This window comes from Hyla sarda, chromosome 6 (genome assembly GCF_029499605.1).
Source record: "Hyla sarda isolate aHylSar1 chromosome 6, aHylSar1.hap1, whole genome shotgun sequence".
Classification (NCBI taxonomy): Eukaryota; Metazoa; Chordata; class Amphibia; order Anura; family Hylidae; genus Hyla; species Hyla sarda.
The window spans coordinates 170,644,190-170,667,841 of NC_079194.1; the positions used below are offsets into that span (position 1 = coordinate 170,644,190).

At 43.4% G+C, this 23,652-nt stretch overlaps 1 protein-coding gene across 6 annotated transcripts in view; it reads left to right on the forward strand.

The window, feature by feature from the left end:
• Positions 1-23,652, forward strand: part of CHST8 (carbohydrate sulfotransferase 8) — a 765,708-nt gene that overhangs the window by 407,682 nt on the left and 334,374 nt on the right. The gene's annotated exons all lie outside the window — the stretch shown is intronic.

The following is a 23,652-nucleotide window of genomic DNA, read 5'->3' on the forward strand; positions in this document are numbered from 1 at the left end:
GATCTGACATCTTATCCCCTATCCTTTGGATAGGGGATAAGATGTCTAGGGGCGGAATACCCCTTTAAGGTGAAAAAGGGCTCAGTTAAACAACAATAAGGTACTTATTGAAGCCCCTGAGAATCCCCCTCGTCCACCTTTTGGTGTGGAGTATTGACAAGCACCAGCTACTTTAAACCCAGAGTGCTTGTTCCTCCTAAACGCTACTAAGTTGTGTACACTGCTGAAAGACATGATTTTAATTATACCTTTTACAGGGAAATCTTTAAACATGGATGATGGCTTATAGTAAAGAAGGGAGGAGAAGACATGATTTAACCTGCTATGACATTTATTAATGGTCCCAATCTCCCCCTTAAGTGTAAGTTTAAGGACAAATTTAGAATTCCATTTTAATGGTGAAATATTAGAGCAGAACAGTGAATATTGGATGGCCAATAAAGTGCTCGTTCTCCTCAATATATTCAGGGCTGTTTGCTGAAGTAAAGGATCTGGTGGAGGGACGTTTAATAGCCATGCATTTATATTATTCATCTATTCAGAGACATGCTTGTGAATTTAATTCCCTTCCTAAAGAGCATTATTTATGGGGTTAGATAAAAAGTTACTTCTCTGAAAATAATCTTTTTGTTTTTTATTAAATTTTTTTTTTTTTTTGCAGCAAAATTCTATGGATTGTATTCATGGATATAAAGTGATCAAGCGATATGTTTACAAAGCGGAGAGCTTGGTTTAATTACTTAAAGATTGTTTCTGGAGTTTTGCCAGAGAACATTGTGCATCATCCATCTCCACGCTGAGTAACTTGGAACCTGACGTCTTCAGTAATTTTATAGTGTTATCTTGTAGTTTCTGGAAAATTAACTCTTTGACAAGATTCACACAGAGCAGTTTTAACAACTCATTATTAAAGTAGACTGTTATGGTTTGGGAGCAGTAACAGTGTACCGTATATTGATTTCCAAGGCTGTACTCACAGTTCTGCTAGCTGTCATTGGAAACAGTCATCAAGGTTGTCAATAGACATGCCCAACATCTTATGGTCTATTGTGTAAACTTTTAGAGGGTTTCTCAACATATACTTTTAGAGGTACCTCGGACATATGTCACTGTATTGGCACACATTGGCAATGCACCCCCACGTTATGGCATTCTGCATTTGCATCTGTATGGAATGGTATATCTGACTGCTATTCCATATAGTCTGATGAAGGCCAAGGGGACCCTCCTTTCCTCTCAGTCGGGATTAATAGTTCTTATGCATCCATTTAATACCATATACAATTGAAAAACTTTAAGGTCTGTCATAATGGAATATATAAATTAAAGGGGTTTCCAGGATTAGAAAAAAAAAATATATATATTTTTTTTTTTACAAAAAAGGCACTACATTTCTCCTTAGGTTGTGTGTGGTATTGCAACTCAACTCTGTTGACTTCAATGTAAATGAATTGCAATACCATACACACTCTGGGGGAGATTTATCAAAACCTGTGCAGAGGAAGAGTGGTGCAGTTGCCCATAGCAACCAATCAGATTGCTTCTTTCATTTTCCACAGGCCTCTTTAGTACAAAAGTGCCACTGTTATTGGAAGAAAGCAGCTATATTTTTCTAATCTTTGATAACCCATTTAACCACTTAAGGACCTAGGGCATATAGATACGCCTTGACGTCCTGGTACTTAAGGATCCAATGCGTATCCATACGCCCGTGGGATTTTCGGTCCCTGCCGCGCGTCGGGCGGGGACCGGGCCGGGGTGACTGCTGATATCAATCAGCAGGCACCCCGCGCAAATGCACAGGGGGGTCAAGTGCCCAGGGACCCCTCCCCCCCCCCCCCCCCCCGTCGGCGATCGGCGCAAATCGCAAGTGAATTCACACTTGTGATTTGCGCCGATTCCGGGTCATACGGGTCTATGGTGACCCGGAATGTAAGGGGGATCGCGGTTGTCTAAGACACCTACAATCACCCTGTAGGCATAGGAGTGAGGTGGCAGGGGTGCCACCCCTCCTATCCCTGCTATTGGTCTGCTATTGATCGTCAGAAGCGACGACCAATAGCAGACCGGGGGCAGGGGGGTTAACTTTCGTTTTCCCTGTCCTGCCCACCCACAATAGGCGGGGCAGAACGGGGAACCGAAGGGGACCGGGTGCCGACGTCTACATACCGATCCGGAGGCGACGGTGATCGGCGGGCGGCGTGACGTGCGTCAGAAGAGGACAGCTCCCGGGATCCTACGGAAGCCGGTAAGTTGATCTGGAGGGCTACAGTCTGAGACTGTGGTCTCTAAACTGTAGCCCTCCAGATGTTGAAAAACTACAATTCCAGCATGCCCAGACAGCTGTTTGGGCATGCTGAAATATGTAGTTTTGCAACAGCTGGAGGGCTGCAGTTTGAGACCACTATACAGTGGTCTCTAAACTATATCCCTCCAAATCTTGCAAAACTACAACTCCTAGCATGCCCACATAGCTGTTTGTTGTCTGGGCATGCTGGAAGTTGGAGTTTTGCAACATCTGGAGGTCCACAGTTTGGAGATCACTGTGCACTGGTCTAAAAACTGTAGCTCTCCAGATGTTGCAAAACTGCAAATCCCAGCATGCCCAGAAAGCAAACAGCTGTCTCGGCATGCTGGGAGTTGTAGTTGGGTACCTCCAGCTGTTGCATAACTACATCTCCCAGCATGCCCTTCGGTAATTAGTACATTCTGGGAGTTGTAGTTTTGCAACAGCTGGAGGCACACTGGTAGGGAAAATACTGAGTTAGGTAACAGAACCTAACTAAAGGTTTTCCAACCAGTGTGCCTCCAGCTGTTGCAAAAGTACAACTCCCAGCATGCACGGTCTGTCAGTACATGCTGAGAGTTGTAATTTTGAAACAGCTGGAGGTACATTCACACGGACAGGTTTACAGTAAATTTCCTGCTTCAAGTTTGGGCTGCGGCAAATTTTTCGCCGCAGCGCAAACTCCTAGCGGGAAATTCACCGTAACACGCCAGTGCGAATGTACCCTAAAAACACTACACTAACACATAATGAAGGGAAAAACACTACATATACACCCCCTTACAGTGCCCCCCCCCAATAAAAATTAAAAACGTCTTGTACGGCAGGGTTTCCAAAACGGAGCCTCCAGCTGTTGCAAAACAACAACTCCCAGCATTTCTGGACAGCCACTGACTGTCCAGGCATGCTGGGAGTTAAACAACAGCTGGAGGCACCCTGTTTGGGAATCACTGGTGTAGAATACCCCTATGTCCACCCCACTGTTCTGGCACCACGGGGGCTTTGTAAACGCACATGGCCCCTGACTACCATTCCAAACGAATTATCTTTCCAAAAGCTCAATGGCGCTCCTCCTCTTCTGAGCATTGTAGTTCGCCAGCAGAGCATTTTACGTCCTAACATGGGGTATTTCCATACTCAGGAGAAAATGACCCCCAAAATTTTTAACCCCATTTCTTCTATTACCCCTTGTAAATATGTAAAATTTAGGGGGAAAACTGCATTTTAGTTAAAAAAAAAAAAAAATTTCCATTTACACATCCGATTTTAACGTAAAGTTGTCAAACACCTGTGGGATGTTAAGGCTAACTGGACCCCTTGTTACGTACCTTGAGGGGTGTAGTTTCCAAAATGGTATGCCATGTGGTGTTTTCTGCTGTTCTGGCACCATAGGGGCTTTCTAAATGTGACATGCCCCCAAAAAACCATTTCACAAAAATTCACTCTCCAAAATCCCATTGTCGCTCCTTCCCTTTTGTGCCCTCTACTGCGCCCGCCGAACACTTGACATACACATATGAGGTATTTTCTTACTGGAGAGAAATTGGGTTACAAATTTTGGTGGCTAGTTTTCCTATTACCACTTGTAAAAATTAAAAAACTGGGTCTACAAGAACATGCGAGTGTAAAAAATGAAGATTTTGAATTTTCTCCTTCACTTTGCTGCTATTCCTGTGAAACACCAAAAGGGTTAACAAACTTTCTGAATGTCATTTTGAATACTTTGAGGGTGCAGTTTTTATAATGGGGTCATGTGTGGGGTATTTCTAATATTAAGGCCCTTCAAATCCACTTCAAAACTGAACTGGTCCCTGAAAAATTCCGATTTTGAAAATGTTGTGAAAAATTAGAAAATTGCTGCTGAACTTTGAAGCCCTCTGACGTCTTCCAAAAGTAAAAACATGTCAACTTTATGATGCAAACATAAAGTAAACATATTGTATATGTGAATCAATGTATAATTTATTTGGAATATCCATTTTCCTTATAGGCAGAGAGCTTCAAAATTAAAAAAATTCAACATTTTCAATTTTTGCAAATGATGCAAGTATCGACAAAATTTTACCACTAACATAAAGTAGAATATGTCACGAAAAAACATTCTCGGAATCAGAATGGAAGGTAAAAGCATCCCAGAGTTATTAATGCTTGAAGTGACAGTGGTCAGATGTTCAAAAAATGGCTTGGTCCTTAAGGGGTTAAAAGACAATTTCTGTTTACAAAAAGATTTTTATGTTGTATGCTTTTTGCTATGTCTGACTCACAGCCAGGGTTGCTAGTTCTACTATATGTGTAATTCAGGTCATGCCAAATTGTGTAGAAACAGAAGACCGCTGCCTAGCAATGGGAAACTTTTGTACAACTCAAGGTTACCTGTCCATTAACTGCTCTATTAGTCTCCCACGCTGCTTAAGTTATACAGATGTTTTTTTGCTTCTCTTGGTTGTTTCAATACTTAAAGCTTTTGTTTTAATTTTTTATTTATTTTTTTATTCCTGAACGTTTGTGTGGTCTTCATTCTTGGTAGATGGTAGCTGCTATGATCAAGACATTTTGGTTCTGTTTGATATTTGTATACTGCATTATATTATGATTCTCTTCTACAGATTATATGATGGGATATTTTTTACCATTTAATGCCAATGTAATGCAGGGTTATGGTGTTTGTGTTTTATCATCTCACCAAAGACCACTTCAACTGGGTTATCCTGGTGATTATGCAGCCCATACAACCAAGTCATCATTTTCCCAATTTCTGACTTTTCCTATCTTACAGCCTCATAAAAGCCCAAGTTACTAGGTTTCTTGCTGCATTTTCCAGTGTGTTCTGCAAAATTTCTTTTCTGTCTCTCTTCCTTCCCCAAAGCGAAAACATGAACTTCCTGCAGAGGCTCCTTCTGATACCATAAAAGTTCCATAGCAAACAGGCAGCATTTTTCATGAGCTGCTTTGTGACACAGAACGACCCTTTGGGGTATCAGGGATGAAGTGCTGTACAGGAGATGTTGTTGACAAAGCACTTTTACTGTGTTTTATAGACCTGGTATTCAAATCCAAGATTTTTTAAACTTTAAAAAAGAGCATGGCAGGAATGGGAAGGTATTGCTCCAACACTTCATACACTTCTGCTCTCTAGAATACCTACTAGCAAATGTATGTTCATCGAGAAGTTCTGATATTAAAAAAAGTTTTTGCAATATATCCTAACATGAACATAATACTCCATCATCTTGATTTTGCCCCTAAAGGACCATCTCTAAATAATAATTCTGGAAATGCTCTTCTAGAGCTAAGTTCTTTGTTCCTCGTATAACAGCCATTTAAACTTGCCTCTTGTATCTACATATAGTGTTGTGTCCCAATACAGATCATCCTCTGTGATGTCTATCACTATTAGGCATTTGCCCTTAGAGTCTATTCATGATATGTTAATATGTACTGGCCAGTTGCTTAACAAGACTATTTGCACAATTGTAACTAGAGGCAGAGTAGACTATTTCATAAAGGACAGTAGGTTAGCAGGCTTGCTACTCATTGCTTGCGTACTGCTCCCAGGCCAATCAGGAGACAATAAGGGGTGGGCCTAAAAGGAGTGAAACACCCTATGCACTATGTTACATAACTTACTGTGGAACTACAGAGCCCAGCAACAGAAAATATTACACTACAACACACAGCAGTTTGAGCAAAGCATTGTGCAGTGGCCTGGGTTGACCTACATTACTGTGTCCTGTGATTTTGCTGCACCGCAAATTCCAGGACTGTGACTGCACAGAAAGCTATAGAAAGCTATCACACTACAACTCAAAGCACTTAACCCCTTAAGGACCAGGGGTTTTTCCGTTTTTGCACTTTCATTTTTTCCTCCTTACCTTTAACCCCTTAAGGACACAGGACGTCCTGGCACCCTGAGCTTTAAGGACCCAGGACGTCCTGTGACGTCCTGGTGTATTCCGGTCCCTGCCGCTCGCCGGGCAGAGATCGGAAGCGGATGCCTGCTGAAATGCTTCAGCAGGCATCCAGGGCAAACGCCGAGGGGGGCCATGTAGGCCCCCCATATCGGCGATCGGTGCAAATTGCGAGGGAAATCGCCCCTGCGATCTGCGGCGATACCGGGCTGATCGGGTGTCTGGGACCCGACCGCCTGGTAATTTTGCATGATCCCGGTTGTCACAGACAGCCAGGACCATGCTGAAGTATAGAAGCAAGGTGGCAAGCCTGCCACCTCCTCCTATCCCCTGCGATTCCTCGGTTAGCTAACCGACCAATCGCAGGGGGGGCGGTTACTTCTTCCCGCCCTGCCCGGCCCCTGGAAGTCCGTAGAGAACGGGAGGAAGACCGGAGGACGCGGCGGGGGACGGGGGAGTGCTGGGGCCCGGCCCCGGTACTTACCTCGTCCCTGAAGACCCGGATCCCGGCGGTGGATACGGCGGCGGTGGCGACAGGTGAGTTGATCTTCGGCGGCGTTGCGGGACCTTTGCAGCAGTCCAGACCGCCATAAAGCGATCTGGACTGCTCCATCTGGTCCCCTTACACTAAGCCCTTGGCGTCTGGGCATGCTGGGAGTTGCAGTTTTGCAACATCTGGAGGTCCACAGTTTGGAGACCACTGTGCCCTTCCAGATGTTGCAAAACTACACATCCTCAGCATGCCCTTACTGTCCAGGCATGCTGGGAGTTGCAGTTCTGTAACATCTGGCCCTTCAGATGTTGCAGAACTATAACTCCAAGCATGCCTGGACAGTTTTGGCATACTGGGAGTTGTAGTTTTGCAACATCTGGAAGGGCACAGATTGGGAACGACTGTATTACTGGTCTGCAAACTGTAGTCCTCCAGATGTTGCAAAACTACAACTCCAAGCATGCTGGGAGTTGTAGTTCGGCAACATCTGGCTCTAAAGTTGTTGCCGAACTACTACTTCCAGCCTGCCTTAGAATGTTTGGGAGTGGTTTTGCAACAACTGGAGGCACACTGGATGGGAAACATTGTCTGTTTCCCAACCCGTGTGCCTCCAGCTGTTGCAAAACTATAACTACCAGCATGCACTGATAGACTGTGCATGCTGGGAGTTGTAGTTTTGCAACAGCTGGAGGTTTCTCCCCCCCCCCCCCCCCCTGTGAATGTACAGGGTACATTCACATGGGCAGGGGGCTTACAGTGAGTATCAGGTTGCATGTTTGCGATGCAGCAAATTTTGCGCGGAAACTCAAACTCGCAGCGGGAAACTCGCTGTAATCCCCTGCCCGTGTGACTGTACCCTAAAAACACTACACTACACTAACACAAAATAAAATAAAAAAACATTACATATACACATACCCCTACACAGCCCCCCTCCCCTCCCCAATAAAAAATAAAAACGTCTTGTATGCCACGGTTTCCAAAATGGAGCCTCCAGCTGTTGCAAAACAACAATTCCCAGTATTGCCGGACAGCCGTTGACTGTCCAAGCATGCTGGGAGTTTTGCAACAGCTGGAGGCACCCTGTTTGGGAATCACTGGCGTAGAATACCCCTATGTCCACCCTTATGCAAATCCCTAATTCAGGCCTCAAATGCGTATGGAGCTCTCTCACTTCGGAGCCTTGTCGTATTTCAAGGTAACAGTTTAAGGCCACATATGGGGTATCGCTGTACTCGGGAGAAATTGCATAACAAATTTTGAGGGGCTTTTTCTCCTTTCACCCCTTATGAAAAGGTGAAATTGGGGTCTACACCAGCATGTTAGTGTAAAAAAATTTTTTTTTCACACTAACATGCTGGTGTTGCCCTATACTTTTCATTTTGACAAGAGGTAAAAGGGAGAAACGCCCCCCAAAATTTGTAATGCAATTTCTCCCGACTACGGAGATACCCCATATGTGGGTGCAAAGTGCTCTGGGGGCGCACAACAAGGCCCAGAAGGGAGAGTGCACCATGTACATTTGAGGTGATTTGCACAGGGGTGGCTGATTGTTACAGCGGTTTTGACAAACGCAAAAAAAACAAAACCCCACATGTGACCACATTTCGGAAACAACACCCCTTACGGAATGTAATGAGGGGTGCAGCGAGCATTTACCCCCCACTGGTGTCTGACAGATCTTTGGAACAGTGGGCTGTGCAAATTAAAAATTTTGTACAGCCCACTGTTCCAAAGATCTGACAGACACCAGTGGGGGGTAAATGCTCACTGTACCCCTTGTTACGTTCCTCAAGGGGTCTAGTTTCCAAAATGGTATGCCATGTGGGGGTTATTTTGCTTTCCTGGCACCATAGGGGCTTCCTAAATGCGACATGCCTCTTCTGAGCATTGTAGTTCGCCCGTAGTGCACTTCTGGTCAACTTATGGGGTACCTCCATACTCAGAAGAGATGGGGTTACAAATTTTGGGGGGTATTTTCTGATTAACCCTTGCAAAAATTTGAAATTTGGGGGGAAACACACATTTTAGTGAATTTTATTTTATTTTATTTTTTTACATATGCAAAAGTCGTGAAACACCTGTGGGGTATTAAGGCTCACTTAATTCCTTATTACGTTCCTCAAGGGGTCTAGTTTCCAAAATGGTATGCCATGTGTTTTTTTTTTTTTTTTGCTGTTCTGGCACCATAGGGGCTTCCTAAATGCAACATGCCCCCAAAAACTATTTCAAAAAAACTTTCTCTCCAAAATCCCCTTGTCACTCCTTCGCTTCTGAGCCCTTTACTGCGCCCGCCGATCAATTTACATAGACATATGAGGTATGTGCTTACTCGAGAGAAATTGGGCTACAAATATAAGTATACATTTTCTCCTTTTACCCCTTGTAAAAATTCAAAAATTGGGTCTACACAAACATGCAAGTGTAAAAAATGAAGATTGTGATTTTCTCCTTCACTTTGCAGCTATTCCTGTGAAACACCTAAAGGGTTAAAACACTAACTGAATGTCACTTTGAATACTTTGGGGGGGGGGGGGGGGGGTGCAGTTTTTATAATGGGGTCATTTGTAGGGTATTTCTAAGATGAAGACCCTTCAAATCCACTTCAAACCTGAACTGGTCCCTGAAAAATAGTGAGTTTGAAAATTTTGTGAAAAATTGGAAAATTGCTGCTAAACTTTGAAGCCCTCTGGTGTCTTCCAAAAGTAAAAACACGTCAATTTTGTGATTCAAACAGTAGACATATTGTTTATGTGAATAAAAAATTTTTAATTTGGAATATCCATTTTCCTTACAAGCAGAGAGCTTCAAAGTTAGAAAAATGCAAAATTTTCAAATTTTTCATCAAATTTTGGGATTTTTTACCAAGAAAGGATGCAAGTAACGCGAAAATTTACCATCAAAATAAAGTAGAATATGTCACGAAAAAACATTCTCGGAATCAGAATGATAACTAAAAGCATTCCAGAGTTATTAATGTTTAAAGTGACAGTGGTCAGATGTGCAAAAAATGGCCGGGTCCTAAGGTGTAAAATGGCTGGGTCCTTAAGGGGTTAAAAAATCATAACCCTTTCAATTTTGCACCTAAAAATCCATAGGATGGCTTATTTTTTGCACCCCCAATTCTACTTTGTAATTACATCATTCATTTTACCCAAAAATCTACGGTAAAACAGAAAAAAAAACACTGTGAGACAAAATTGAAAAAAAAAACTTTTTGTAACTTTTGGGGGCTTCTGTTTCTACGCAGGAAATTTTTCGGTAAAAATGACACATTCTCTTTATTCTGTAGATCCATACGATTAAAATGATACCCTACTTATATAGGTTTGATTTTGTCCTACTTCTGAAAAAAATCATAACTACATGCAGGAAAATGTATACTTTTAAAATTGTCATCTTCTGACCCCTATAACTTTTTTATTTTACCACATATGGGTCAATATGAGGGCTCATTTTTTGCGCCGTGATCTGAATTTTTTAGCGGTACCCTTTTTGTATTGATCGGACTTGTTGATCACTTTTTTTTTATTTTTTCATGATATAAAAAGTGACCAAAAAGACACAATTTTGGACTTTGGAATTTTTTTGCACGTACGCCATTGATCGTGCAGTTTAATTAATGATATATTTTTATAATTTGGACATTTCCGCACGCGGCGATACCACATATGTTTATTTTCATTTTTATTTACACAGTTTTTTTTTATGGGAAAAGGTGATTCAAACTTTTAATAGGGGAGGTGTTAAATGATCTTTATTCACTTTTTTTTCCACTTTTTTTCTTTTGCAGTATTATAGGTCCCTTAGGGACCTATAACACTGCACGCACTGATCTTTTACATTGATCACTGGTTTCTCATAGGAAACCAATGATCGATGATTCCGCCGCTTGACTGCTCATGCCTGGATCTCAGGCACTGAGCAGTCATTCGGCGATCGAACACCAGGAGGCAAGGTAGGAGACCCTCCTCGTGTCTAACAGCTGTTCGGGACGCAGCAATCCCGAACAGCTCCCTGAGCTAACCGTCATGGTTTCACTTTCACTTTAGACGCAGTGTTCAACTTTGAACGCCGTGTCTAAAGGGTTAATAGCGCGCGATCACCGGTCCCGGCCGTTGTTAGAGGCCGGGCCCGACCCGCTATGACGCGGGGCCACGGCGTGGCCCCGCGTTATAGAAAGAGAAAGGACTCAGGACGTACCTGTACGTCCTTGGTCCTTAAGGGGTTAACCCCTTAAGGACTCAGGGTTTTTCCGTTTTTGCACTTTCGTTTTTTCCTCCTTACCTTTTAAAAATCATAACCCTTTCAATTTTCCACCTAAAAATCCATATTATGGCTTATTTTTTCGTCGCCAATTCTACTTTGCAGTAAGATTAGTCATTTTACCCAAAAATGCACGGCGAAACGGAAAAAAAAATCATTGTGCGACAAAATCGAAGAAAAAACGCCATTTTGTAACTTTTGGGGGCTTCCGTTTCTACGCAGTGCATATTTCGGTAAAAATTACACCTTATCATTATTCTGTAGGTCCATACGGTTAAAATGATACCCTACTTATATAGGTTTGATTTTGTCGCACTTCTGGAAAAAATCATAACTACATACAGGAAAATTTATACGTTTAAAAATGTCATCTTCTGACCCCTATAACTTTTTTATTTTTCCACATACAGGGCGGTGTGAGGACTCATTTTTTTCGCTGTGATCTGAAGTTTTTATCGGTATGATTTTTGTTTTGATCGGACTTTTTGATCACTTTTTATTCATTTTTTAATGGTATAAAAAGTGACCAAAATACGCTTTTTTGGACTTTGGATTTTTTTTGCGCATACGCCATTGACCGTGCGGTTTAATTAATGATATATTTTTATAGTTCGGACATTTACGCACACGTCGATACCACATATGTTTATTTTTTTTTACACAGTTTTTTTTTTTATGGGAAAAGGGGGGTGATTCAAACTTTTATTAGGGAAGGGGTTAAATGACCTTTATTTACACTTTTTTTTTACTTTTTTTTTGCAGTGTTATAGGTACCATAGGGACCTATAACACTGCACACACTGATCTTTTACACAGATCACTGGCGTGTATTAACACGCCTGTGATCAGTGTTATCGGCGCTTGACTGCTCCTGCCTGGATCTCAGGCACAGAGCAGTCATTCGCCGATCAGACACCGAGGAGACAGTTAAGGGCCCTCCCGGTGTCCGGTCAGCTGTTCGGGATGCCGCAATTTCACCGCGGCGGTCCCGAACAGCCCGACTGAGCAGCCGGGTCACTTTCGCTTTAGAAGCGGTGGTCAGCTTTGACCGCCGCTTCTAAAGGGTTAATACCGCACATCGCCGCGATCGGCGATGTGTGGTATTAGCCGCGGGTCCCAGCCGTTGATGAGCGCCGGGACTGACGCGATATGATGCGGGATCGCGGCGAACTTCCTCTATAGCATACAGCATCTGATAAGTACTAGAAGGATTAAATTTTTTTGTAATAGAAGTAATTTACACATCTGTTTAACTCAGGCACCAGTTGAAAAAATATATATATATATTTTCCAGTGGAGTACCCCTTTAAAGTAAAGCATTGTGCAGTAGGCTGACCTGCATTTTACCTGTGTTTTGGGGGTTTTAGCGAAAACAGCATTTCTAGCTTTAAGTGTGAGTTTGACTAGACCTTTTACATAATGTTAGCTATATTTTCTGGATTTTAGCTGTGAGAGTGAAATTTTATTTGGCCTCTCACGCCATATTACCTGTATTTATTTATTTTTTTTACTTTTCTTGAAAAAAAAAAAGCAATTCTAGCTGAGTTTAACTAAAAGCAGAATTTCTAGCTGCAAGAGTGAAAGTTGACTGTCAGTTTTTTCACCACTTGACTAGTTTGTGAGTGGCAAATCACCCCAAAAACTAAAGAATTACTTCAAAATAATTTCCAATTAAACATTCATAAATAAATGTCTGGTAAAGAAATGGTTGGATGAGGACTGGGTAGAGGAAAGAGCACCAATTCCATGTCATTTGCCAGTTAGAATTTTGGAGGCAGTACCAGCACTGTGAGCACCACCCAATTGTCCATGCCCTGTACAGGTAGCAGCAGTAGCCAGCTGTCTGGAGGTGGTAGTAGTAGTAGTAGCAGCAGCAAGCAAAAGTTGTCGATTTATTCCAGGGGTTATGTTGTTACGGAGCATAATACAGCTGCTGTGGACTCCTTGACTCATTCTCTGTCATCTCAGGAGGAGGAAGAGTCTGAACATTATGCCAGGTGTCAGTGGATTTCTCATAATTTAGTTACATGGCACGGTAGAAGTGGCCTTTCTAGACAGTCTGTTCCATCATCTCTGTCTCTAACCCCCCTAGTGCTAAGCAGAAGGATAGAAAGATTAACAACAAGGAGTTGTGTGAGGACAGCCAGTCTTTGGAGTGTATTGCAGGGGTAGGGGAGGTGGAGGCAATAGCCAAGCATAGCACTAGTCAGACTAGTGGTGATAGATGCAGTGGTGATATTGTAAGGCATCATGGTGGATATGCTGAAGGGGAGCATGGAGCCCATGATCATACAGAAGTTCATACTGATAGGAATTTGATGATGACTATGTAATTTTGGAAATAATTTGGGGATCAGGTGACAAGGAGGTGAAGTGTTGAGAGCAGGAGGATAGTGGTACTATCAACAATGTATAGTGGAGCAGAGGTAAGGCCAGGACATCTGTGAAACATACCCGATCTGTAGGCTTGAGAAAAAAACCTTCCAGAGGAGGAGCACAGTCAAGTGATGATGTACCTATCCGGTATTCTGCTCTGTGGAAATTATTCTCTACCTTTCTAGATGAAGAAAACGTGCCATTTCTGCAAACATAAAGTAAGCCGTGGCCATGGTCCGAGAAGAGGAACTATATCTCTACCTAAGCACACAAAGGCATCACAAGGCCATGGGACAGTAGAAATACTCCACAATGTGAAGAAAACTTTGCTCCTGCTGCTGCCAGGAAGCCAGGCCTTATCCACTGGCACTACCATATGTGTTTTGTCCTCATCATTGTCATGTCCTCCTCCTTTATCCTATGCATTATCTATTGGGGAATCTATGTTATACAGACAGCAGCCACCCTATTGTAGTGCAGCTTTATTCACACCTGGCCAAGTTGTTGCTTGTGAAGGTGCTACCATACCATCTTGTTGACTATACAACCTTTGGGCAACTAATGGGGTGTTTCCAGCCAGGTAGCAATAATGAGGGACATTTATCAATGTTTGCTTATGTATTCTTTTTTTTTAGTAATTTTTTCCTTACTTTTTTTTTTTGCTTGTGTGTGACTTATCAACTGCTTTCAGCCTGTTGATAATTTTCTTTCATGTAAGCAATTTTTCCTTTTTTACTTTGGTAGTAGCTTTTTCTGCTCCACGTTTGAGCTGGAGTAAGTTTGGTCAATTTTTAACCCTGTTGCGACTTTTTTTTGCACAGTTGCGACTGTGGCAGTTAATAAATACCTGACTATCCGTAGTCCATTTTAAAATTATTACTACGTAGTTAATTTTTGGGAAACTTGCTTTTCTCGCTTTCCAGTCAAAATGTCGCACAAAAAATCGCGTAGTCGCAGTTGCGACAATTTTGCGACAATTATAGTAAAGAAAACCTGACTAAACCCGTTGATAAATGTCCATAATAGTCACTATTTTTTGCCATAAAAGCTGTCCCAGTTTAGCAAAATGATATGGAGTAGAGGGTGAGCCACTTCATGCAGTTGTTGGTGTGCACAGTTCATGCCACTGTAGATACTTAAAGTAGTAGCTATGGCCAGGGCCAATACATGTGTTTTATGGCCTACTGTATCAACATTTTGTAATATGAGGCTCCACCGCACTGCCTATTCTCATCCTACTCCACCTTATTCAGGTCCACAGGACAGAGCATAGCTTACCCTCCTCCTCCCTCTTTTCATTGGTGCAAAGTCAAGTTCTGCCACACTATTTTTGATTTGGCTGCGCTGCCTCTAGGTGGCATGACAAACTCTCCCTGTGTGACATGTATAAATCTGCTCGTAAAATGTTTCCTCAAAAACTGTCAGTCTCAGTAATGTGCTGGTTATGTTTAGAAAAGTTTGCTTTCGATTGAAGCTTCTTATACCTTTAACCCCTTAATGACCAAGCCCATTTTCACCTCAAAGACCAGGCCAATTTTATTTTTGCATTTTCGTTTTTTCCTCCTCGCCTTCTAAAATCCATAACTCCTTTATATTTCCATGTACCGACCCATATAAGGGCTTGTTTTTTGCGTGACCAATTGTACTTTTTAATGAAACCTCTCATTTTACCATAAAATGTACGGCGAACCCAAATTTAAATGAAAACCAAAATTTTGCACATTTTGGAGGGTTTTGTTTTCACACTGTATACTTTACGGTAAAAATTATAGGTGTTCTTTATTTTGTGGGTCAATACAATTAAAATGATACCCATGGCTAGATAATTTTATATTTTTGTACCTCTTAAAAACAATCTAAATTTTTTTGTACAAAATCAGTAATCTAAAATCGCTCTATTTTGACCACCTATAACTTTTTCATTTTTCCGTATATAGGGTGGTATGAGGGCTCATTTTTTGCGCCGTCATCTGTACTTTTTTTTTAGATACCACATTTGCATATATAAAACCTTTAGATCATTTTTTATAAATTTTTTTTGAATAAAATGTGACGAAAAAGCAGCATTTGTGGAATTCTTAAATTTTTTACGTTTACACCATTCACCGTACGGGATCATTAACATTATATTTTGAAAGTTCGGACATTTACACAGGCGGCGATACCAAATATGTTTATTTTTTTTTAAATAACGCTTTTTGGGGGTAAAATGGGAAAAACTGACAATTTTCATTTTTATTGGGGGAGGGGATTTTTCACTTTTTTTTTTAACTTTTTATTTTTACATTTTTCAACTTTTTTTAATACTTTTTATGTCCCCATAGGGGACTATCTATAGCAATCATTTGATTGCTAATACTGTGCAGTACTATGCATAGGACACAGCACTGCTTAGTATTATCGGTGAGAGACAGCCAGAGCTAGGTAAGGGGACCTCCAGCTGTCATGCTGGATGATCGGATCCCCGCAGCAGCGCTGCGGGCGATCCGATCATCCAAAGTTCCGCAATGCCACAGATGCCGTGATCTGTATTGATAACGGCATCGGAGGGGTTAATGGTGGACATCCGCGCGATCGCGGATGTCTGCCATTACCGGCGGGTCCCCGGCTGCTGCTAGCAGCCGGAACCTGCCGTGTATGACTAGAGCACCCTTCCGATGCTCGCGGTCATACACAGGACCTAAATGTACGTCCTGGTGCGGGAAGCCCCGCCAAACCAGGACGTACATTTATGTCCGTGGTCGTTAAGGGGTTAAACATGCTCTCCTAGACCTATAGCTTCCTTAACATTGCCTAATTTGCAATGTTCTAACATGGTGGAACTCCTCATTATACACAATAGACCGACTGTACCAGAAGTGCAAAGCGGTGACGGATGCAGCGGACAGACAGCTTTTGGAGCTTGTGTGGCTTTCAGCACAGGTATTGGCTCAGGAAGGAAAGTACTGGATAGAATGTAGGTATTTTTTACAGCTTCTGAAAAGGAGGAACAAGCTATGCAGCCAGCTTGCCAAGGCTGTCCAATAGCATGCATTGGCTTAGGGGGTGAGGAATCTACATAAGGTGACAGTGATGATGTCGAAGATGACAACTATGATGACCATGATGATAGTATTAGACAGAGGTGGAACCAGCTAGGCCCTCGGAAAAGCTAGAAAGGATGGCGAGATGCTGCTTCTTACTTCTGCACGGTCAGGCGTATTGTGTGTATGAAGAAAAGATGAGTACTAGATAGGCACACTCTTAGACCCTAGTGCAGGAGTCTCAAACTGGTGGTCCTCCAGATGTTGCAAAACTTCGACTCCCAGCATTCCCGAAAACCATTAGCTGCAGCAAATGGCTGTCTGGGCATGTCCAGGCATGCTGGGAGTTGAAGTTTTGCAACATTTGGAGGGCCACCAGTTTGAGACCCCTGCCCTAGTTATATGACTAGAATGGGGGAATTTTTTCAGCTTTCAAAAAGGAGACCAAATTGAATTTTTATATGGGCAAGCTATGCAGCCAGCTTACCAACAGCGAGCACCTGCAGAATGGAAGTCCACTTTTCGCAAATACTGGAGTCAACCCTCCATTCGCTCTGCTAGTGATACCCCTGCAAGAGGCAGGAGCAACAGCAGCATCTTTACGTCAAAGTACATGATGATAAAACATTTTAAATCTGGTATTTCAACCTGATCATCACCAAAGGAATGTACAACCATGTTAATGCATAACTAAGCTGTGTTCTTTCTCTGACAGATACCATAAGGCCAGATCCCATGGACTTCTGGGTCATCAAATTAGACCATTATAAAGAACTTGCTTAGTTTGCCATGAGTGTTCTGTCTTGTCCACTCTCCAGTGTAACATCAGAGAATGTTCAGCGCAGCAGGCTTAGTCGACTCTTCTAAACGAACAAGATTGCTTGCCAGCAACGTGGAAAAACTCTGATTTGTTAAAATGATTCAGCCATGGATCAGAGAGAAATGTAAAACTCCTGTGCCTGATGCCAATGATTAGATAATACTACGACCACCCCTGCTGTCCACTGGCTACAACTCCCACCAGTCCACCACTGCCTGCTGTCCGCTGACTAAAACTACAATCAGTTCACCACCCTTGTTTTAGGAAAAAATTAGCTCTATTTTTTCTATTCCTGGATAACCCCTTTTTAGGGTAGGGTCATACGGAATGGATCCAAAGCGTATTTTACGATACAGGTCCGCCGTTAAAGGACCCTACAGTGTGCCTTCCAGGTGCGGGGTAACTTGCAGAACAATGTGTGCCACTACAAGCAGGCACAACTGGAAGTGCACTGTAGGGTCCTTCATTGGCGGATCCACAGCATTAAATATGCAGTGGATCTGTTCTGTGTGACCATACCCTGAAGTTAGTGGCTGCTTAAAGGGGATGCTCTTTTACCCCTAGACATCTTATCCCGTATACAAAGGATAGGGGCTAAGATGTTTGCGGGGGTCCCACCACTGGGGATCCCTACGATCTCGGCTGCGGCACCCCAGACATCTGGTGCACAGAGCGAACTTCAATCCGAACAAACGGGGGTGCTGCGTGCATGATCGCAGGCGTCCCCAGCTGTGGGACTCCCGAGATCAGGCATCTTATCCCCTATCCTTTGGATAGGGGATAAGATGTATAAGCACCGGAGAACCCTTTTAAAATAGCTGCATCACCAGGGAGTGATGCCATTGCCTTCACCAGTGAGTTCTCCAGAATTAAAGCTCCTTTCTGCAATCTTGTGATGTCCAAAAACCTTACTAAGCTAGATATTGAAACATGTTCTTTTTTTCTAATGTGTTTCTATTTTCTGATTGCAAATTTTTTAAAATGTTTTTTACATTATTATGAGGGCTGCCATCTTGCCTATGCTTTTTTAACAGCTTTTAGAGATATATTTTACAGCGTGCCCCATTGACAAAAAATAGACAAAACCTATCCCATTCAAATGAATGGGACACATTACTGGGCATTCTCTGTGACCTTTTAAGAGGCCACTTCACTGGGAGTGGGATGTTGAGCTGTGCACGTCATTTATTGTCTTTTCTATCCACTGATGTCACTTTTCACTTTCGTCCTACAGGACGCACCGGCGTATAAGACGCACCCAATTTATAGATGCAATATCTAAAAAAATAAAGATTTTGAACCCAATAATGGTCTTCAACCTGTGGACCTATAGATGTTGCAAAACTACAACTCCCAGCATGCCCGGACAGCCGTTGGCTGTCCGGGCATGCTGGGAGTTGTAGTTTTGCAACATCTGGAGGTCTGCAGGTTGAAGACCACTGCATAGGAGGTAATACTCACGTGTCCCTGCCGCTCCGGACCCGTCACCGCTGCCCTGGATGTCGCTTCATCGCTGTCGCCGTTGCTCCGGAACGTCTCTGCTGCCGGACGGGTATCCTTGCTCTCCGTCGCCGCCATCACATCGTTACGCACGCCGACGCACGTACACGACAACGCGATGACGAGGAAGGAGAGCGCCGGCCATACAGGGGATCCCTGAACGGAGAAGACACCGAGGAGGCAGGTAAGGTCCCTCCCAGTGTCCTGTAAGCACTAACCCGGCTATTCAGTCGGGCTGTTCGGGACCGTCGCGGTGAAACCGTGGTCAGCTTTGATCACCGCGTCTGAAGGGTTAATACAGGGCATCACCGCGATCGGTGATGTCCTGTATTAGCCGCGGGTTCTGGCCGTTGATGGCCGCAGGGTCCGCCGCAATAGGGGTGTATTCGCCGTATAAGACGCACCGACTTCCCCCCCCCCCCCCCACAGTTTTGGGGAAGAAAAAGTGCGTCTTATATGGCAAAAAATACGGTAGATCATTTTCTATCAGCTGTTTCCTTATTACAGACAGAGCAGAAAGTGTTAGCTTAGTTTTAGGCTTAGTGGTGAAATTGCAAGATTTCTGAATTTTATAATCTAGATAGTAAAATTGAAAATTCTTAAAAAAAATATATATTTTACATAAAAAACTTGTTAAAACAATAGGTCATTTTCTGATGCACAATAGCTCAAATTTGTAGTAAAACATGCATGGTTTTGGCATACTTTAGCCAATGAGTTTGTGTTATAGATATAAGCAAAGCTAACAGTTGTCCTTGATATAATGAATATTTACAAACTGGTTTATTGCTGTATGGAAAGGTGACCAGCTCTTTTATTAAATGTGATACTTGTTAGCAAGTATCTACTTGCCATAGGTAAAACTACTGTTTTGTAGCACCAGTTTGTACACACATTGGGGGACATTTATCAATGTTGGTGTGAGGTAGTAAAGATTTTACCCGTTTGCTTGGTATATTGTTTGCACAGTTTCTCAAAATTTACCAGAAAGGTGCACATAAATTTGATACATTTTGTTCAATTATAGAAACTAATGATCTGCAAAGATTGGTGTAAGCTTTGTGCTCTGACATCTGACACTTATGTACGTGTACTATTAGGTGGTGTAGGTTTGCACAAAAAAAGTAGGCTTTGCGAAAAAAAACGTCAAAATTGAATTTGCGCAATTATTAAATACAGCTTCACTACAAAAAGTGGGGTACGGTGTAAATAGACAACTTTGAGAGATGTTCTACCAAAAATTGTGCAAAAAAGGTGCAATTGTGCAAAATTTGCAGAAACATTTAGAACATTGAAGTGGTGTAAATCCGGTGATAAATGTCCCCCATTGGGTGCAAATACCACATTGTAGGTAAAACATTATTATGTATTAGGTTATTTCATTTAGTTATTTTTTTCTTTGCTTCCGTATGTTTATACTCCCCTGGTAAAAGGAGAAATGGTTATTGATGAGCTTGCTCCTCCAGCATACTTGAATGCATTATGAGATTCACACACAGAATGACGCTTAATGTGAGGTTTATGAGCAAGAAAATGATAAATCATTGATTCAGAAACATGTTTCTTCTCCTTAAATTTGTCACATAGAAAACGCTTATCCAGAAAGATGTATCCAAATTACTGTGTATTATCCATGTCTCAGTACGAAGCCGTAATGACTGTGCTTTGGCTTTCTTTTTTTCTTAGAATGCTGATTTTGTGAAACAGACACTGGAAATGTAGAGTTTAACCGTGCCCCTAGTGGATTGCAAAGCTGACTGCACCCGACACCATACAACATAGGAATTTTTACTAAAAACTCTGGTGCTCCAATGCATCGAAAAAAAAAAAAAAAAAAGAAACTAGCCTTTTTTGAAAATGTTCTAGAAGTTAGTCTTATGTGTATCCATGGTAATAGCATTTAAAGGGAAGCTCCCACCATCCTATTCTTTTTTTTTTTTGCTAGCCCGTTCCCCCCCCCCCCCCCCCCCCCGCTACGGCACTAGCCCGTCCCCTCCTCCCCCCCGCCCCGCATACCCCATTCCCTCATTACACTTGCAGTTACTGCAGAGTTCGGCAGCGGGCATACAAGGACAGCGGCGGCAACGAGGCGGCGGCGCCGATGTGCGGGAGGAGTGGCCTCCCAGCCAGTGGCCGGGGAGCCAATGCACTCGCTCCCGTCTGTCTGATTGACAGGCAGGGAGCGAGTGCAGCCTAACTGAATAAGGACTGATTGCCACTCCAAAATCAGTCCTTTTTCAGTGTCCGGTTTTTAAATGTAAATTAAACCTTTTTAACGAAAAAAAATAAAATAAAAGTATATTAGAGATATGTTGTAGTACATAAGTACTACAACATATCAAAAAATAACGTTGGTGACAGTGCCCATTTAACCTGTTCAGGACCCAGGGCATAATTTTACGCCCCGGCGCCCTGGTACTTAAGGACCCAGGGCGTAAACTTACGCCATGGCGGTTTCCGGTCCCTGCCGTGTGCCGGGCAGAGATCTGAAGCGGATGCCTACTGAAATGCTTCAGCAGGCATCCAGGGCAAACGCCGAGGGGGGGCCATGTAGGCCCCCCATGTCAGCGATCGCCGCAAATCGCAAGGGAAATCGCCCTTGCGATCTGCCGCGATACCGGGCTGATCGGGTCTCTGGGACCCGCCCGCCTGATAATTTTGCATGATCCCGGCTGTCACAGACAGCCAGGACCATGCTAAAGTATAGGAGCGAGGTGGCAAACCGGCCACCTCCTCCTATACCCTGCGATCCGTCGGTTAGTTAACCGACCAATCGCAGGGGGGTTGGTTACTTCCTCCCGTCCTGCCCGGCCCCTGGAAGTCCGGAGAGGACGGGAGGAAGACCGGAGGACGCGGCGGGGGACGGGGGAGTGCTGGGGACCGGCCCCGGTACTTACCTCGTCCCTGAAGACCAGGATCCCGGCGATGAAGACGGCGGCGGCGACAGGTGAGTTGATCTTCAGCTGCGGTCGGGCCCTTTACAGCAATGCACGTCGCCGTAAAGCGACATGCATTGCTGTAATGGAACCCTGTAAACTACAACTCCCAGCATGCCCAGACAGCCCTTGGCGTCTGGGCATGCTGGGAGTTACAGTTTTGCAACATATGGAGGTCCGCAGTTTTGGGACCACTGTGCCCTTCCAGATGTTGCAAAACTACACATCCTCAGCATGCCCTTACTGTCCAGGCATGCTGGGAGTTTAAGTTCTGTAACATCTGGCCCTTCAGATGTTGCAGAACTACAACTCCCAGCATGCCTGGACAGTTTTGGCATACTGGGAGTTGTAGTTTTGCAACATCTGGAAGGGCACAGATTGGGAACCACTGTATTAGTGGTCTGCAAACTGTAGTCCTCCAGATGTTGCACAACTACAACTCCAAGCATGCTGGGAGTTGTAGTTCGGCAACATCTGGCTCTAAAGATGTTGCCGAACTACTACTTCCAGCATGTCTGAGAATGTTTGGGAGTAGTGGTTTTGCAACAACTGGAGGCACACTGGTTGGGAAACATTGTCTGTTTCCTAACTCAGTGTTTCCCAACCCGTGTGCCTCCAGCTGTTGCAAAACTATAACTACCAGCATGCACTGATAGACTGTGCATGCTGGGAGTTGTAGTTTTGTAACAGCTGGAGATCCCCCCTCCCTTTGAATGTACAGGGTACATTCACATGGGCAGGGGCTTACAGTGAATATCAGGCTGCAAGTTTGCGATGCAGCAAATTTTGCGTGGCAGCTCAAACTCGCAGCGGGAAACTCGCTGTAATCCCCCGCCCGTGTGACTGTACCCTAAAAACACTACACTACACTAACACAAAATAAAAAGTAAAAAAACACTACATTTACACATACCCCTACACAGCCCCCCTCCCCAATAAAAATGAAAAACTTCTGGTACTCCACTGTTTCCAAAATGGAGCCTCCAGCTGTTGCAAAACAACAACTCCCAGTATTGCCGGACAGCCGTTAACTGTCCATGCATGCTGGGAGTTTTGCAACAGCTGGAGGAATCACTGGCGTAGAATACCCCTATATCCACTCCTATGCAAATCCCTAATTCAGGCCTCAAATGCGCATAGCGCTCTCACTTTGGAGCCCTGTCGTATTTCAAGGCAACAGTTTAGGGCCACATATGGGGTATCACCGTACTCAGGAGAAATTGCCTAACAAATTTTGGGGGGCTTTTTCTCCTTTCACCCCTTATGAAAAGGTGAAGTTGGGGTCTACACCAGCATGTTAGTGTAAAAAAATAAATTTTTTACACTAACATGCTGGTGTTGCCCTATACTTTTCATTTTGACAAGAGGTAAAAGGGAAAAAAGCCCCCCAAAATTTGTAATGCAATTTCTCCCGACTACGGAGATACCCCATATGTGGGCGCAAAGTGCTCTGGGGGCGCACAACAAGGCCCAGAAGGGAGAGTGCGCCATGTACATTTGAGGTGATTTGCACAGGGGTGGCTGATTGTTACAGCGGTTTTGACAAGCGCAAAAAAAAAAACCCACATGTGACCCTCCACACGGAATGTAATGAGGGGTGCAGTGAGAATTTACACCCCACAGGTGTCTGACAGATCTTTGGAACAGTGGGCTGTGCAAATAAAAAATGTTGTACAGCCCACTGTTTCAAAGATCTGACAGACACCAGTGGGGGGTAAATGCTCACTGTACCCCTTGTGTGTTACGTTACTCAAGGGGTCTAGTTTCCAAAATGGTATGCCATGCGGGGGTTATTTTGCTGTCCTGGCACCATAGGGGCTTCCTAAATGCGACATGCCCCCGAGCAAAATTTGCTCTCAAAAAGCCAAATATGACTCCTTCTCTTCTGAGCATTGTAGTTCACCCCTAGTGCGCTTCAGGTCAACTTATGGGGTACCTCCATACTCAGAAGAGATGGGGTTACAAATTTTGGGGGGTATTTTCTGCTATTATCCCTTGCAAAAATGTGAAATTTGGGGGGAAACACACATTTTAGTGAAAAAA